Source organism: Vombatus ursinus, unplaced genomic scaffold (assembly GCF_900497805.2).
Source record: "Vombatus ursinus unplaced genomic scaffold, bare-nosed wombat genome assembly UNPS02010284.1, whole genome shotgun sequence".
NCBI classification, from domain to species: domain Eukaryota; kingdom Metazoa; phylum Chordata; class Mammalia; order Diprotodontia; family Vombatidae; genus Vombatus; species Vombatus ursinus.
In genome coordinates, this window is record NW_020950062.1 from 1,163,756 (window position 1) to 1,181,326 (window position 17,571).

The 17,571-nt window shown below is 44.2% G+C and overlaps 1 protein-coding gene across 1 annotated transcript in view; it reads right to left on the minus strand.

Moving 5' to 3' along the window:
- ZHX2 (zinc fingers and homeoboxes 2) overlaps window positions 1-17,571 on the minus strand; it is a 200,774-nt gene that overhangs the window by 146,012 nt on the left and 37,191 nt on the right. The window contains exon 2 of the mRNA XM_027854067.1: window positions 16,812-16,858. The gene's annotated coding sequence lies outside the window, so the exon portion shown is untranslated. The remainder of the gene's footprint in view (window positions 1-16,811; window positions 16,859-17,571) is intronic.

The following is a 17,571-nucleotide window of genomic DNA, read 5'->3' on the forward strand; positions in this document are numbered from 1 at the left end:
AATAGTGATTTAGAGTATTTTTTCATATGACTATAGATGGCTTTAATTTCTTCATCTGAAAACTGCCTGTTCATATCCTTTGACCATTTATCAATGGGGAATGACTTGCATTCTTATAAATTTGACTCAGTTCTCTATATATTTTGGAAATGAGGCCTTTATCAGAGACACTGACTGTAAAATTGTTTCCCAGCTTTCTGCTTCCCTTCTAATCTTGGTTGCATTGGCCTTATTTGGGCAGATCCTTCTTAATTTAATGTAATCAAAATTATCCACTTTGTATTTCATAAAGTTCTCTATCTCTTGTTTGCTCATAAATTCTTCCCTCCTCCATAGATCTGACAGGTAAACTATTCCTTGTTCTCCTAATTTGTTTATAATATCACCCTTTATGTCTAAATCATGTACCCATTTTGACTTTATGTTGGTATATAGTGTACGGTATTGGTATATGCCTAGTTTCTGGAAAGGCCTAAGTGTTAAAAAAGGTCTTTCTGATACTGACTCCAAATCTGTATCTATTATAAGGTCTAGACAGCCAAGGGCAGCTAAGGGTTTTCCTCTTCTAAAAGCATGAAGTTGGCCTGGATGACCACTAAAGTTTGCTCTTACATATACTATGATCATATTAATAACTAGTATTTATATTTAATTAAGGTTTGCAAAGTGCTTTACAAATATTTTATTCTTACAACAATCCTGACAGGTAGGTAGTGATATACCATTTTGTGGTGATATCTCCATTTTCCAGATGGAAAAACTGAGACAGACAGAGTTAAGCTAGGCTAAATTTAACTACTGAATGGGTGCTGCCTCAGACAAACTGAGACTTGAAGAAGACCTTAGCTTAAAAAGGCCAATGTCTCCCACTGCCTCCTGGGCTATCGCCAGACATTCTGACCTATATCTTGCCATAAGACTCCCATGACTCTGGAGGAGAAAGTGAGGCTGATGACTTTGCACAGCTTAGCCTCACTTAAATCCAATTCACCTGAAAGTCAGAATATCACCCTCCTGATGTCATTGGTCCTCTTCTAGAATGAAGAACCAACAACAACAGACTGTACTTAGGAGACAGGAAAACTGGAGTTCAAATCCAGCCATGGCCTCTTACTAGCTGTGGGATCCTGGGCAAGTCACCCATCTATCAAATGGTGATGGTAACAATAGCAACTACTTCCCAGAGCTGTCTTATCAAATGATTTAATATTTGTAAAGTGCTACATAATAAATTAGTTATTAGTGTAATGACTTGTCCAACTAGTAAATGTCTGAGGTGGGATTTGAACTCAGGTTTATTCACTGTTACCTAGCTGCCTGCTATGAAGTTTCTGATCCTTCAGGTCTACTTAAAAAACTGCAAAACTATTCCTGAAGGGATGGGAAAAGAAGCCCTTATCCTCTCTACTCCCTACCGCCAAAAAACCAAAAACAATCCCACCGCCCAAATCTCTGGCTGGGAGAATTTAGGTCAGGACACAATTTTTTTTTATGGGTTTATCTGGGTTAATATGTCCCGTGACTGGTGGCCAGCTCTCCTTTAAAAAGCCTTCTCCAGCAAATTATAACTAACAACTCTGAGAATTTAAAGTAAACTCAAACAAAATCATACTTCTCTGGACTGGCCTTCCAGGCTTGGGGTCCACAAGGACATAGATTTTTTTAAAATGTGTTCTCAGATCACAGAGCAGGAATTTGGTTGCAGCTGTCCTTGATGATAAGAACCATAGATTCACCAAATGTTAGAGTTGGAAGGGACCCTGACAGGCTAGCTATCATTACAACCCCCTATTACCAAGGAGACCGGGCTGAAATAATGTTTTCATACCCAAGGTGCTCTCAGCGTAACTTAAAAGCACCCCTCCGGTGACTGTGATTCATCCTAACACACCAACATGACAGTCACAGGCTCACAGATGTAGAGCTGGGAAGGACTTTGGAAGTCACTGAGCACAATCCCCTCATGTTACAGATGGGGAAATGAGGTTCAGAGCGATTGCAGGACTTGTCCAGGGCTGCACAGTACCTGAGCTAGAATCTGAACACGGATTTGGCCACAGTGGAAAGAACACTGGCTCTGGTCTCAGAGGCCTGGCTTATAATCAGTGGGATTTTGGGCAAAGTCCTTTAAGTGTCCTCAGTTTCCACATCTATAAAATGAGACAACTGGACTGGATGGTTTCCGAGGTCTTTTCCAGCTCTATCCATAAGCCTATAATATTGTTTCCTTCTAATAAGAAGGAAATAGAGGAACGAAACCTCACACCCACAGTATGCAACACTAAATGACTCTATATTACAAAGGGAGACATGGACAAACTGGAAAATAGCTGTAGTCATCGAGATGGAAGGCTCGCTACCCTATCGCTTTAAGAGTTCCTAGCACTACTACTCCTGGTGTGCCTGGATTCTGTCATTCTGACTCTAGCCTATTGTGCTGAAGTTTAGTTGGATTTGTGGATAATGGCAACCTACACGTTTTCTATTTACTGGAGAATGTTCCCTTTGCTTTCTTCCATCTCAGAGCATTTGGAAAATGAGAAATAAGTATCCTGGACACAAGGTTAATCGATGGCTTCTCTCCTCCAAATCCATTTAGCTTTGGACTGGGGCCCTGGGGTTATCTACTGCATCCTGGGGGATGGGGATGTGGGAGGAGCTCAATCTGAAATGGAACTGTCTCCAGGTGTTTTCATTTTACCCAAGGTGAGGCAGTCAATTACCTTTTCTCCAAGCCTTAACTCTAAGAAAGTCTATTAGGAACTGACAAAGACAAGCATTATCTGTTAGCAAGTGTGAATGGCGCATCCTGCATCTCCAGCAGAGATGGAAATTAGGCTGTTTACTGGGCAGTACTGGGGCGGGGAGAGGCCTGGGAATAAGGTTCTAACAAAGTAGAAGTTCTTTTTTTTAAATTTTTAAATATTTTTATTTAAAGTTTTGAGGTCCTTCCCCTCCCCACCCCCCCTGCCCCCGACAGTAAATAATCAGACATAGGTTATACATATGCAATTATGTAGAATTTCTTAAACGCATTTTCCACCCCAGCCCCCATCTATCTCCCTCTTCTCAGACACACACAAACAACAAACCTGAGTTTGCAAAATTAACTCAGCTAAAATTCACTGGGACCAGTTGTGACCACCTAATGCATACCAAGTACAGAGTTTCCCAAGGAAACCACAAAAGATCGGCTCTGTTTCTTTCCCGGAGGCTTTCTAGCCCTTTGGTTTGTAAACAGAACTATCCCATTCAGTAACTTTCCACGCCACAAATGAGCTTCCAAGGTGGGCTAGAAGTCACATCCCCATTTGGGTTATGGAGCTCTGGGATTTTATTTCTAGTGATTCTGTTAAAAATTCTCTTCTTCCAGGAGGGCTTCCCAGATTAGGCAGCTGGGTTGGATAAAGTGTTGGACTTGGAATCAAAAAGACCTGAGTTCATATCTCATCTCTAACATTCAATAGCTGTGTGACCCTGGGCAAAAATCACTTCATGTCTCTGTTTACTCATCTGTAAAGTGGGGATAATAACAGCACCTACTTTATGGGGTTGTTGCTGTTGTTTGTCCTTCGTTCTTGAAGAGGACCAGGACATCCGGGGGTGACGTCACGACATGCAAGTGAACTGTATTTCAGTGAGGGAGGGCTGCGTAAAATCACCAGCCTCACTTTCTCCTCTGGAGCTATCTGGGTCCAGTGGCCAGGTATAGATCCAGACAACTGGGGTTATCATGAGGATATGTAAAATGTTTTGTAGACCTTAAAGTACTACACCTTTCTTTGTAAAGGTTTCTTATGTTTTAAATGTGGGCTTAGAGCACACTTTGTGACAAAGAATTGTAGGCAAAATATATACCCATCCATTTGAGTGAGGAGTCTTAAACCTTTTTTAAAGTCACAGACCCTTCTGGCAGTCTGGTAAAAGCCTATGGATAAGTTCTCAGAATAATGTTTTTAAATGTATATAGTAAAATATATAGGATTACAAAGGAAACTAATCATACGGAAATACATCAATTAAAATGCTTTTTTAAAAAAAAGGTCCCAGACCCCAGGTTAAGGAACCCTAAATTCACAAATGGCTGAAGAAACTGTAGTTTCTTGAAGGTAGTAACACAGACATACACGTACAGTGGAAAGAATACTGGCTCTGGGTTCAAACCCCACCTTCACTACCTGTGTGACCTTGGGCAAGTCACAACCTCCCTGGACTAGATGGCCTCTGTAGGCCCTTCTGGCTCCAGATTTATCAGTGACCCCTAGGAATGAAGAATTCAGAGAAACCTAGAAAGGTCTGTATGAACTGCAAGAGAATGAGAAGAAAATGAAAAGAACAAGATTAAGCAGATTTCAACAGCATAAATGAAAAGATCAGTAAAAGGAGGATGAAATCAGAGTGGCTGAAAAATCAATGACAATACCTACCAGAAGGAAGACACTGAAAGCACACCCCTCTCCTCAAAGAGGAGGTGCAGGAAACAGCTTAGGGCGCGCTGTCAGAGGCAGGCGCTGGGTGTTTTTGCATAATGGTTTTTCTTTATTATAGGGGAGGGTTCGATGGAGGGGGGCAAGGGAAGGGGCAGAAATGACTGATATAAAAATGAAAGGCTTCAGTAGGATGCATTTTCCTTTAGAAATGTGGGTTGAGTCCTTGGCCCTCTGCTCTCCTCACATGCTACAAATTCCCCTGGGTCCCAGTTTCCTCATTTTGCAAGATGGTGGGGTTGTATTCCGTGATGGCCAAGGTCCTTGCTAGCTAGAAAGGCATTCAGGAGACACCCACTCATAGATCTGTCTGTCTTTGCCCCTCTTGTTCCCTCAGGATCCAGTAAAATGCCTTGCACACACCAGCGTGAGATTAACGTTGGTCGCCTTTAACTAAATGGTTTTCCTCTCTCCCCCTGGCCCATCCTTGGTCATCTCGACTCTTAAAACTTGACTCAAAACTCACCTCTTCCTCCTGATGAATCCTCCTCTGATCCCTTATGATTCTGTAACCCCTTCCTTATTTTCAAACTGTATCTATCTGATTATTTTGCACGCCTTGCTTTTTGTTCTGTGACCGTCCTCATTCTTTTTACCCTCCCTGAAGTACTATGTAAACTTGGGAGGCCGGGCCACAGACCCAAAGAAGATGGTGCCTCCTGCAGAGTCAGCAGACTAGGTGCTGGTTCCGAGTTCAGTTGCTACTTAGCTGATTTGATTATACTTAGACCATCTTTGCACATGTTTTTTAAGGCTTCCTAAAACAGGTGGCCAGTTCTTGAAGGTAGTAAGAAGTAGAGATGATGAGAGAGGGAATTCATTGCAGGCATGGGGGACAGCCAGGATAAAGGCATAGGAGAAGGCACGATAAGGAGGGCAGTTAGGTGGTACAGCGGATAGAGGGCTGGGCTCAGGAAGATCCGAGTTCAGATCCCATTCTCAGATACTTACCAGCTATATGACCTTGGGCAAGTCACTTAACCCTGTTTGCCTCAGTTTCCTCATCTGTAAGAGGAGCTGGGGAAGGAAATAGCAAACCCCTCCAGTATGTTCGACAAGAAAACCCCAAATGTGGTCATGAAGAGTCAGACACGACTGAACAACCACAGCAGCAGGGAAGTCAGTATGGCTGGATCATAATTCTCGAGGGGGAGTAAAGTGTAAGAAAACAGGAAATGTAGGAAGGGGTTATTGAAGAGCTTTAAATGCCAAATGAAAATTTAGAGTTGGAAGATGATCTATATCTCACACAGTCATCTGGTGCAACGCCTAATTTCATAAAATTGGACAGTGAGGCATAGAGAGGCCCAAGGCCAGGCAGAAAGGAAAGGATTTGAAATCAAGGCCTCTGACTTCTGCTCTTGAAGCCAGGTGTCCTGGGTCCAGATGCCGCTGGCCAGCAGGACTTCCCCTCAAGGGAGTGCCCTACACTAGCCAGGTGGACTTAGCTCCCTTCCTCAGCTTTCCCAAACAATTGATCACTCAGGATGATACTGTAGATCCTCAGTGACTGGAGCCCAGAACCTCTGGCTCAGGTCATTTGCTGCCTTTTTTCTCTTTCCTTGGAGGCTGGAAAAAATCCAACTAGCTCCTCAATTTGGGGCCTGGCTCCTGGATCCAAACTAAATAGGTTCAGCCCTGGATCAGATGACTTCTAAGACCTCTTCCAGTTCCAAAGGTCTATATATGTAGTCTATGAACTACTGGCCAATCAATATTTTAATGAACTTCTCTTTCTTTCCTTCCTTCTTTCAGAAAGTCACTATCTTAAGTAGGTTGTAGATCTATAAATACATAAATATATACATCACAAGGTTCCCCTGCTAGGACCCTGAGGGATCCTACCCAAGAGGAGCCAGACTTAATTTCCTCCTAATTATGTTTTTGTATAGCCTTGGTCCTTTATGTGATCTCTTTAAAGGAAGAGAAGGTAAATGACAACAATAACAATGATAAAGACAGTGGTTTTCATTTATATAGAGCTACTTAAGATACACAGATCAGGGGCTCAGCTTGGTGGCACAGTGGATAGAGCACTGGCCCTGAAGTCAGGAGGACCTGAGTTCAAATCCAGCCTCAGACCAAACACCTGACACTTACTAGCTGTGTGACTCTGGGCAAGTCACTTAACCCCAGTTGTGTTAAAAAAAAAAAAAAAAAGAAAAGAAAAAGATATACAGATCACTTAACAAATACCATCTCATTTGATCCTCTTGACAACCCTGGAAGGCAGGTACGAGTGCTCCCGATATCTCCATTTTACAGATTAGAAAACTGAAGCTCGAAGTCATTAAGTGATTTGTCCAGGGTTCAGCCTCAGAATCAGGAAGGCCTAGGTTCAAGTCTTGCCTTTGTAGGATACATACTGGCTGTGTGACCTTGGGAAAGTCACTTATGAGGCAGCGAGATAGTTCAATGGATAGAGCCAGGAAGACCGCAGCTCAAATCTGGCCTCAGACACTTACTAGCTTTGTGATCTTGGGCAGGTCATTTGACCTTTTCCTGCCTCAGATTCCTCACCTGTAAAATGGGAGCAATAATAGCACCTACCTCCCAAAGGAGACAATATTTGTAAAGCGCTTTGTAATACAAACCTTGAAGAGCTACAGAAATGTTAACTAGTATTACTTAACCTCTCAGTACCCTAGGCAAATATAGGACTATAAGCTGCAGATCTGTTTCGGTAGTTTCCTCATCTGAGAATTCCATATACCAATGAAATCACAGCTCTAGTCTTCATCCCAGTGCTGGTGTCAGAGGTCAGATGCAAACCCAGGGCTTCCTGGCTAACTCCAAGGCTAGCTGCTCTATCCACTATTCCATGCTGTCCCTACAAAGACAGGGCAGACATTTGTGATGAAACAGACCGCCTTCAGAGACATCAGGCTTCCCAGCTGGTCTGAAGAGTCACTCCTAAGGACGAGATTAAAGAAGATCGGGAGGGGATAATTTCTCCTTCACAGGCTTGTGCCTCTGGGGTCCCTGGCCTCTTCCTTCTCTCCTTCTGGGTGGCCCTTCTCCCTCACCCAGTTAGTTCACTAAAGCACAACCCATCCACAGTGCACGGCCATGCAAGGAAACATCATCCTTATCCAACAATGTGAGGGCATCTCAGGCTACACATTACCCATAGCCAGGTGAGATCCTGATAAATGATCTCCTGGCACTCAATCAAACACAGGTTAAAAAAAAAAAAAAAAAGGCACTGGCTCCAGCTCTCGCCCCAAACACTGCAATGACTGTTTATTCTCCTTTTTTCCAAACCCAGGCCCAAATTGAGTATTTTCTGTTAACTTCCCAGGTCCCCAGAGGTTTAGGGGCCTTTTCGCCCTCAGTCCAGGTCTCACTGCCATGTGAGCCAGTGACTCAGCCCAAGTCCCTACAGCAGGCAGCCTCGAGACCCCAGGTTCCCCACCCCTGCCCTAGAGTCTCCTCACTAAAGTCCCAACCAGCTTCTCCTTCGCTCTGGGCACTCAGCACTGACTCAGTTTCTTTGACTTGGGTAGCCCGTTTTGAAGAGCCCATTCCTTTGGCTTGTATAGCAACTAGCCATGCCCTGCAACACTCTTCCCCATTCTCTTCTTCTCCTCTCTTGGTTTTTGTTTTTAATGCTTTCCCAGGGTGTTATTTCAATGTTTTGAAGGCTGTTTAGTTCATTCTGAGTTCTCTCCCCATTCGGTTTCCAGGTTTTTTTTTTTCCTCTAAAAGACTCCAAATTGCCCCTTCATAATCCAGATCCAGTCTCTCCCAACATGCTCAAAGGGTTTGACTGTTTCTCCAATCAGTCAGCAAGCATTTATTAAGTACCCACTATGTTTCAGGCACCATGCTAGGTGCTGGGGATACAGAAGCAAATGAAATAGTACCTGCCCTCAAAAAGTTTACATTCTAATGGGGGAAACAACATGTAATAAATACATGCAGAATATAAAAAAATAAATACAAGGTGATTTGAGAAGGGTAGGAGAGAATCAGGAAAGGCTTCCAAAACAGAGGTACCCTGGTACCCTCTCATTTTCCTGCTTACTATTTCTTCTTTGTCAATGCCCAACAACAATTCCTCAACATCTAATGACTGTTTAACTTTTCCATCCCCAGCCTGGCTGGGTATATCCTTCCGATGTACAATGAATCACATAGAGGGTTTTTCCCTAAGCCCCCCATTTCTGAGTGACAGTTGGCTGTGCTCCCCTCTACTTACCCTCTGCTCCTACAGAGTGACAAACTGAGTCATTTATACCACATAAGGCCAGAGTTTCACCAAGTTAGCTTAAGGGTGGCCTGTGAGGGGGGCTCTTTGTACCTTCATTTGACAGCATTTCCTGTGCCCTGACTAAAATCATCCCCACTGTAGTTACTGGGCTGAGTCAGAACCATTGCAAGCGATGGGTCACAGGAGACAGCAGGTGGGGGGAAGGGAAGGAAGTACCAGCTCCTTCTGTCAATCATTCCTGCTGTCTCCTGGGTACTTTCAGTTCCATCAGGGCTCACCCAGGGGATCTATCTTTATTTAGCAGTTCTGTCATTTTTATTTATATCTGTGCAGACTCAGATCATGTTAACTGGAGAAGGGGGGTGGTGGATGGGACATTTTTTGAATGAAACTGTGAGAAGGCTCCTGCTGACTTTCATTTTGGATGGCTTCAAGCAAGAAATCAGAAAACCCTAACCACACCTGAAGCCCCCAACTGTGGTTGTGAGCCAGTTTTCTCGGGCTTTCGGTGCTCATTTGCCCACTTTTTAGGCCAACAGCTCAAACAAAGCATCTCTCCCTTCTCCTGGGTCTGTGCAGGCAGCCCACTCTAAGTCGGCCCCCTCAGCATGTGCTCAGTCCTTCCCTTCCAATCACCAGCCTCACACACCCCTGCATCCCCCAGATGCTGCCCTGGACCTCGGCTGCCACCACTGTAGACACACTCACCCTGCTGACAGACCATACTTCCTCCAAGCAGGTCTGGGCACTGCCACCTTGAAGAACACTGCCCAGGCTCCAACTCTATTATCAACTGAGACTCCATTCAAGGATCTGATCTCCACTCACAGTACACTTTAACAGAAGAGCTGTTGAATTCGGGGTTGATGTACATTGTATTTTGCCTCCTGTCTTACACTAGGCCTTAATTGATTGTTCAGGAGCCCCTCCCCCAGCCCTCCCACCCTGTTCCTCTCATGAAAGAGGGTTTTGAAAGTAAGATGGGAAAAAAATCTCAGCTGGAATCACGTACTGGGGGCAGAAAACGAACTGCAAGCTTTGCTACAAAAACTAGGGCAGGGTTCTCTTGAGCAAGTCTCCAGGTATCGCTCAGATGGTAACAGGATATCATGGTCCTTAAAATATGCACACGCTATTACAATGTCTCCTGATTAAGGCAGGCTGCTACAGTGCTTCATAAATTTCAGGCATTAACTGGGAATTTCAAAACCCGGACAATTACCGGCCTTCAGAAGGACCCTTTCTGAAGCACCACGGGCCATTCATTTAATTCATTTTCTAGGTTCTTTTTTAATGCAAAATATGCTAATATGTTTCAGAATTGCCACTAGGAAATCCTCCTGGAAACTGGGGGGCCTCCTTTTCTGCTGAAGTTGACAACCAGGGGCTAGTGGGCACTGGGCATGTCAAGAATAATGGCCTATTTTCCCTCCAGTGAAGAAAAGGGGGCCCAACCATGAGATTCAAATGTTCCTTTGTGGTCCTCTGGGCAGCATTACCCGAGAAAAGGTACAGCCACCCTCCCAGTCACACACATGGGGAATAATGAGCTCTATTTTCTGAGCCTAAGTTCCTTCTCTGGTAGTAAGTTATGCACTTGGGGTTGCTTATTAACTCCTTCTGGCCCTGGGGAATAATTGAGGTGAAAAGAAAGAAAATGAAAGGTGACTCTAGAAATCACTGAAATCTGAGGAGAAACTGAACACCTGCCTGACAGAAGACAGGTCCAAGCTTTTTGCCTCAGTTTCTCCTATCTGCATAGTGTTGATAATAACGACATGGGGGGAGGTCTGCCTAACAGAGGGGTTATATTAACTAAATGCTACCTTTAGCACCACAAGGAACCTTGGCTCTCCTCCTCGTCCCCCTTCATATCTGAGCATCAATTAATTGGAGGTTGAATCAAATCTCTATTCCATTCATTCATTCATTCAACAAGTGTTTGCTACTTAAGGTGCCCTCTATATGAGAGGCAGCAGGGCTTATGTAGTATGCAAAGGGCTGCGGCATTTTAGAATCAGAAAGACCAAGATTTAAATCTTATATCTTGCCATATCAGCTGTGTGGTTAATGGTGGACATCTCGAGTCGTCCTGATGAATATCTGGACACTGGACCCGTATGGCTCTGGAGGAGAAAGTGAGGCTGATGACCTTGCACAGCCCATCCCTCACTCAAATCCAATTCACTTGCATGTCATGGGCATCACCTCCCAGATGTCATGGTCCTCTTCCGAGAACAAAGGACAAACACAACCTGTGTGGCTAATGGTAAGCCATTCAATCTCGGTGCTCCTAGAAATTCTCTCAGACCACAAATTACACATCCATGGTCCCCAAAGAGATTTTCCAAAGCAGGAGGTTCCCTAGGCCAATGAAATCACAGGTAGGGACCTCCTCCCTCTCCATATCCAAATGTACCCAGAAATGTGTTAGACAGGGAAATGGGGGAGTCAAAGAAATAAGAGACCTGTCCTCAAGGAGTTTACACAAGGCATAAAAAAGAACCAAACATAAAATAATAAATATCATTCATACTATGTGGCAATGACATGAGAATCTATGTTGTGGGATGGATAGAGTATTGACCTTAGAAAGACCTGAGTTCAAATACTGCCTTTGACACCTAGTAGTCAATTGTTGAACCACTCAGACTATTAATTACAGACAAGGTGCAATCTGCCTCAGTGGACATAGTTCCCACACAGATGTAATCACACAGAGGACTTAAAGAAGCCATAGAATGCTACAGAGCAGCTAGGTGGTGCTGGGCCTGGAGTCAGGAAAGATTCCTTTTGCTGAGTTCAAATCTGACTCAGACACTGACTAACTGCGTGATCCTGGGCAAGTCACTTCACCCTGTTTGCCTCAGTTTCCTCATCTGTAAAATGAGCTAGAGAAGAAAATGGCAAACCCCCCTAGTATCTTTGCCAAGAAATCCCAAATGGCATCACGAAGAGTCAGATACATCTGAAACCCAACATGAATGTTTCATAGGAAAGAATCTTTGAGAACATTCAGGCTAACCCCCTGGTTTTGTAGGTAAGGAAAGAAAGGCCCAAGGAGGTTCCACTGCTTACCAAAGTTTACAAAATCAGTTATTTGTGCCAAATAACTTAGGTCTCCTGATTCCAAATCCAAATCTGGCTTTATTTTGCTTACACCGTGCCCCCCCTCCCCCAGCCACTGTTCCATATTGATTATGACCAAGTGCCAAGTCAAAAGCACAATACAGACTACAGGAGTGGGGAAGCAGCTAGGCCACAGACAACTGGAAAACCAGTGTGGAAGGTACACTTTGTAGTCTGAAGAATTAGGTTCAAATCTTACTTTTGAGGTTTACCACTTGTGCAACCATAGACAAGCCACTGTAACCCCTGGGCCTCGGTTTCTTCTCTGCAAAATGAGGTAAATGTCTACGAGGTCCCTTCTGGCCTAGAGCCATGATCTTACAAGGAGAAAGTTCCCATGTTCTTTCCTGTGACTGAAAAGTCTTCCCTACCCCTCCATTTCCTACCCAGTCAAAGGCCAACTCAATCTCCTCTAGGAAGGCTTCCTTGCCTTCCTCCCTTCCCAAGCCTCAAGATAAGCACCTCAGGTCTTCTGCTCCCCACCTCCCTCCAACACACACACAACACTTAGTTCTGCATACTTATCATGAATTGAATCACAGGAGGAAAAAAGAGAATGGCCAGATTCTACCCAAGAAACTGGATGAGACTTTGACAGAGCCTCTGAATTAGACAGGCCATGGAGTCCAACCTCTAACTGAACAGGAATCCCTTCACAATACCCTTGACAAGTGGTCATCCAATCTCTACTTGAAACTTTCCAATGAGATGGGACCCACTACCACCTGAAGCAGCCCATTTCACTTACAGACAGTCCTACTGTCAGGAAGTTTTTCCGTATATTCTGTCTTTTGGGTCCTCGTAGAACAAGCCTCTTTCACAGCACGTTCCTTCATATGCCCTCACTTCCCTGAGTCCTTTCTTCTCTGGTTTGAATATCTCCAGTTCCTTCAGCCAATCTTTAAATAACATATTCTTGAGGCCTTTGTCAGCATCCTGGCCCCCCTCCTTTGGGCAGACTCTAGTTTATCACACCTTTCCCCAAATACTGATTAATAACTATACTTTGGGTTCAGTCATTCAACCAGTTATGAATCTACACTCTCATCTAGCCCACATCTCCCCATCTTATCCACAAGAACAGCAGAAAAACCTCTGTCAAATGCTTAGCTATAAAGTCTAGGCAAACTACATTTACAGAAGTCTTACAACTGATCAAAGAGAGAAAAAAGATTAGTCTAAGAACTACTCTTCATAAAGCCATGCTGGGTCTCCTTGATCACTGCTTCCTATTCTGGATGTTCACTAACCACCCCTTTAGTAATACGCTGCATACAACATACCCAAACTGTTCGGTTCTGTGCTTCCTTCATCCTACTGCTCAAGTTCCACTCAGCAAATTAGCCACATGAAGGAAGAAGAAACATTCTAGGCTGTTATGTTGAAACCTACCATGGTTCCACCTACCATGGCAGTCACCAAATCAGAGTTTCCCAAACCTTCTCGGTTTGCAGACTCGGCAGAAAAAGAACCTGCAGGGCGCTGTCTACCACCTTTGCTCCCACTGACCGCTGCACCAATAAGTTTCAGCTGGATAAGGTTGAAGAGCACCACGGACTGGATACAACACCAGTGAAGGGGGCCATCGGTAAAGTACCGATCAGGCGAAGAAACAAAAGCACAGGTAGAGCTGTATAGGAAATAATCATGTGGTCTGAGGCCCACCTGGAGGGTTTAAAAGAGTTGAAGGGGTCATGAGTGGAAAAAGTTTAAGAAGTGCTAGAAAAGGCTGGGTGCTGGAAAGGATCTCAGTTAGAGGCCAGAGCTGAAGTAACTTGCCCACGGGTCATTCAGTTAGTTGCCGTAAAAGTCGTAATTCAAACCTAGGTTTCCAGACTTTCAGTCCAGTGCTATTCTCAGGACACTAAAATTCTTCATCCATTTATCAAACATTTACAAAATGGCTATTCTTTTTGTAAGGCACTGTGAAAGGTGTTAGGAATCAGTCAATCTGCAATTAGCACCTATTTGTTAAATCTTTACCACTGCTAGGCACTGTGATAGGCTTTGGAGACAGAGTGAGTGCCTGCTCTCAGAGCGTTTACACTCTGTTTGGGGAGACAATTTGTATATATAGAATAATGATGAAGTCTAATGAGTGCAAATCTAGGACTCTTATGTTGGAACATGTTGCATTAGCTTTCCTTGCCTTAGAGTCTTCTGGATGTGTAAAGCAGAGATAAATAAGGATTACAAAGAGGGTTTCCTCTTACCATGATGTTGTGTGAGGGTAATATTGCAAAGTTTTTTGTGCATTTTATAAATCTTAAAAGTACTCTATATGGGAAAAAATGCTGGCTTTGATTCTGGAGGTATTCAGTCAAGTCAGACTCTTTGTGACCCCATTTGGGTTTTCTTGGCAAAGATACTGGAGTGGTTTGCAGTTTCCTTCTCTAGCTTATTTGCAGATGAGGAAACTAAGGTAAAGTGACTTGCCCAGGGTTGCACAGTCAGTAAGTGTCTGAGACTGGATTTGAACTCAGGTCGTTGTCTTCTTTTTTGCCGGGGGGATTAGGGAATGGGGTTAAGTGGCTTGCCCAGGGTCACACAGCTAGTAAGTGTTATGTGTCTGAGGCCGAATTTGAACTCAGGTCCTCCTGAATCCAGGGCCAATGCTCTATCCACTGCGGCACCCAGCTGCCCCTGAACTCACGTCTTCTTGACTCTAGGCCTGGCACTCTATTCACTGTACCACCTACCCACCCTTAATTCAGGAGACCTGGGTTCAAATCCTTCCCTTATCACTAGCTGTATGAACCTGTGCAAGTCACTTAATTTCTTGGGTCCTAAGTTTCAGAAGGTTAGACTACATGGCTTCTAAGGTCCTTTCCAACTCTAAATCTAGGACTATGAACCAAAGAAATACTGAATTATCAATACTCTTGTTTCTGGGGTCACATGAGTTACTGGTCAGTAAATAAGAGAGGTAGGTCAGCTGTTAAGATAAGAGGAAAATTCAGCATTTGATTCACCAAAGCAAGTACCGGGGCCCAATCCAGAAAGCAGAGTTTTTAAGAGAAGGCCAACCCTGAGAGGGCACGATTAATATTCTCCTCATGGAGGACCCCAGTGGGCCCTTTTACAAACTAATACTGAACCGCCAAATCCACGTGTGGACCCTCACTCCATAAGTGTAACTCCTGGGCCTCGGTCATTCTGCTTCCCCTCCCCCTCCAATAAACTTACTTAGAATGAGGTTGGGGGGGAGAGAGTGACTCACAATGAAAGCTTTGGTTTGGTCAGAATGCAGCGCAGAGCTTTTAATCTGATGCTGCTGTGAGAGGCTCAGGCAGGCAGGCATCCAGCCAGCCATCAGCAAAACAAGGGCCTCGCTTGCCTCAGGGCCAGGGCTAGGTTTGGCCTGCCCAGGACACTCCCTGGACCCCTAGGAGTTCAGGGTAGTACTCTTCCCAAGAATAGGGAGATGCATGGACTGCCTTTATAAGGCTGTGCTGGAATTTACCTACAATATACCTTCAAAGCATTGGCAAAGACGACAATGCTAAAAGCAGGCTATTACTGCTAACATAACAGAGCAATCTCAGAGCGCTCTGTGGCATTTCCCAGAAGACAATGGGGATATTTTAAAAAGTTCCTCTCCTTGCCCTGGTTGGAAGGTTATGGAGAAAGAGTGACACTGTGTGCCCTTGGGCAAGTGACTTAACCTCTCTGGGTCTCAGTTTCCTTCTCTGTAAAATGAGAGAATTAGAATGTGTTCTCTAAGTTCCCTTCAGCTCTAAGCGTAGGATATAATTATTTCTATGATCCCTGAGATTCTATGACACTACAATTCCTCTCCTAAAATTGAGATGGAAAACAACTGCAATTCAATTTCGACCATTCACCTCTTTACACTATAGATTTGTCCAATCCCAGAACTGTCTCCCCATGGCACTGTGAGCTAAGTTGCAGGCCCTTCACTTCCTTTTGGGAGGGAGCAGCAACAGCAGTGCGATATCTTTTGTTGACTTCTTGCTTCCCTCCCTAATATCTTCCAACACTACCCCCTCAAGTTTGGGGTATGCCAGATCTCCAGCACTGGACTCAAGAGGATCAGAAACTGAAGTTAGGGAGGAAGAGGAAGGTGGTGAGAAGAGAAGAATAACCACTTCAAAAACCCTCCAACAGCCCCCGACCAAAACAATGACAAAACACTCGATGCAATGGACTGCCAAAGCACCCCAATAGAAGCCACACACCTTTGGGTCTAAACAGATGAACAACCCCAAAGCAGCATTTGTGAAAGGTAGCTAAAAGCTAGCAAAAGACCAGGCATCAACCTTTTCAAGAGCTGGCTCCCCACTCTCCCCTAGGCTTTTTTTTTTTTTTTAACAATCACACAACTGGCCAACCCCACTTCCCCACCTCCCCCAAGTCTTCAGGGCCCCAGCCAGGAAATCGAGAGCTCAGGGCTGAGGAGCCAGGCAGCAATCTGGAGCAGTGGTACCAGCAGGAGGGAAAGCAAACAAGGCTTCATGGATCCCAGCAGAGTCAATCATACCCCCTTTTCAGAATTCAGAATCTCCCTTTAAAATTTTAAGACCTTTGCAAGTTTATCCAAGGTTCCCTTTCATGGGTGCACATGATGGATAGCTTCTTATGGTCGGGCTCTCATTTATTTATTTCGAACTGCCATCCAAACTCATTATCCTCTGCACACTATGAGAAACGTGCTAGGATTTACTGAGGAGATGGTGTCTCTGTCCGGGCTCTGGGAGAGACATGAATGGACTAAGAAATCTTTTGGTCTAAAGGCTGGAGGGAGGAGGCTTTTGGGTAATCACACTGTGGACTATTCTAAGTGAAGGACATTCGAATTAGGAACTTTGGGAAGATAGAAACAGTGGAATCTGGGACAGGATAAGCTGAGGCAGGCCCTCTAAAACCATCCCACAACGTTAGTAATTTCTTTGGCTTTCTTTCTATATCTGGAGAGATTAAAGCCTTTTTTTTTAAATTAAAAAAAGTAACAATTTTCTTACCTGAAGAGTTTTCCTCTCTCACTCACAGCGTTTGGTAAAGTCTTTTCCTATTAATCAGAAAACAGTACATTAATTACTTCTCTGCCAGCTCCTTTCTCTCCCAACTCCCCTCCCTAGCTTGTGCAATGCCAAACTGAGGCCCTCTGGGCGACAATAACCCAGGGTTGGGAATGGAAGGGAAGGTCATTCTGCCTGGGTATCTGCACTGCCTATTCCCCATGCCTAAAATATATACTCCCTCTTCACCTCTATCTAACAAAATCTCTCTCTTCCTTCAAGATGAAACTCAAATAGCCTTTCCCAATTCTCCCCAACTGCTAGGGTCCTCTTCCCAGACTACCCTGCATTTATCTTGTATTTGTTCTATATAAATGTTTATATATGTAATATATATGTACATGTTACAACATGTAAGCTCCTTGAGATTAGGGAATGTTTGCTTTATTTTGACAGAATCTGGCATACAGTAGGCACTTAATAAATGCTTGATGATGGATTGATGGTATGATCTATGTTTTGGAGTTGACCCCCTACACTCTAGTAAGTCCTGCAGTGGGACGAGCCTCAACTTTGGGGTCAGTAGAGACCAGGGCTTAAGACCTGCTTCCAACGTATACTATGGGTAAGTGGCCACCCTTCTGAACCTCAGTAGTCTAATCTGTAAAATGAGGGACATAATGCCTATAATACTTACTTTTTAGCATTGTTGTAGGGACCAAATGAGATAACGTATGAAATAGTTTCGTAAATCTTCGAAGGG